This window comes from Octopus bimaculoides, chromosome 3 (assembly GCF_001194135.2).
Source record: "Octopus bimaculoides isolate UCB-OBI-ISO-001 chromosome 3, ASM119413v2, whole genome shotgun sequence".
Taxonomy (NCBI): domain Eukaryota; kingdom Metazoa; phylum Mollusca; class Cephalopoda; order Octopoda; family Octopodidae; genus Octopus; species Octopus bimaculoides.
Genome location: NC_068983.1, coordinates 94,725,492 through 94,725,843, shown reverse-complemented (window position 1 = coordinate 94,725,843; position 352 = coordinate 94,725,492). Strand labels below are relative to the sequence as shown.

The following is a 352-nucleotide window of genomic DNA, read 5'->3' as shown; positions in this document are numbered from 1 at the left end:
GAGACCAGTGGGGGCACCACAAACGGTATGGACCCTGGAAAATGTGGAACGTGTCAGACAAGCTTTGATACAGAGTCTGAATTGCTCCGCTTGGAGGCATTCCACTGAACTTGGCATTGATAATCGATCGGTAAGGCATATTTAGCATGAAGACCTGCATTTCCACCAGTACAAATTGGTCATTGGGCAACAATTGAAACCATGGGACTATGCACAGAGCAATGCTAGAGAGAGTGGAAGTCAACTTCCAAAAACATCTTCAGAAATGCATCAATGAAAATGGACACCACATGATGGATGTGGTTTTCCACACTTGATTTTGACAAATGTTAATTCAATACAAACACATTGA

The 352-nt window shown here is 42.6% G+C and overlaps 1 protein-coding gene across 1 annotated transcript in view; it reads right to left on the bottom strand.

The window, feature by feature from the left end:
* Positions 1 to 352, bottom strand: part of LOC106873979 (synaptogyrin-2) — a 35,469-nt gene that overhangs the window by 16,583 nt on the left and 18,534 nt on the right. The window lies entirely within an intron of this gene.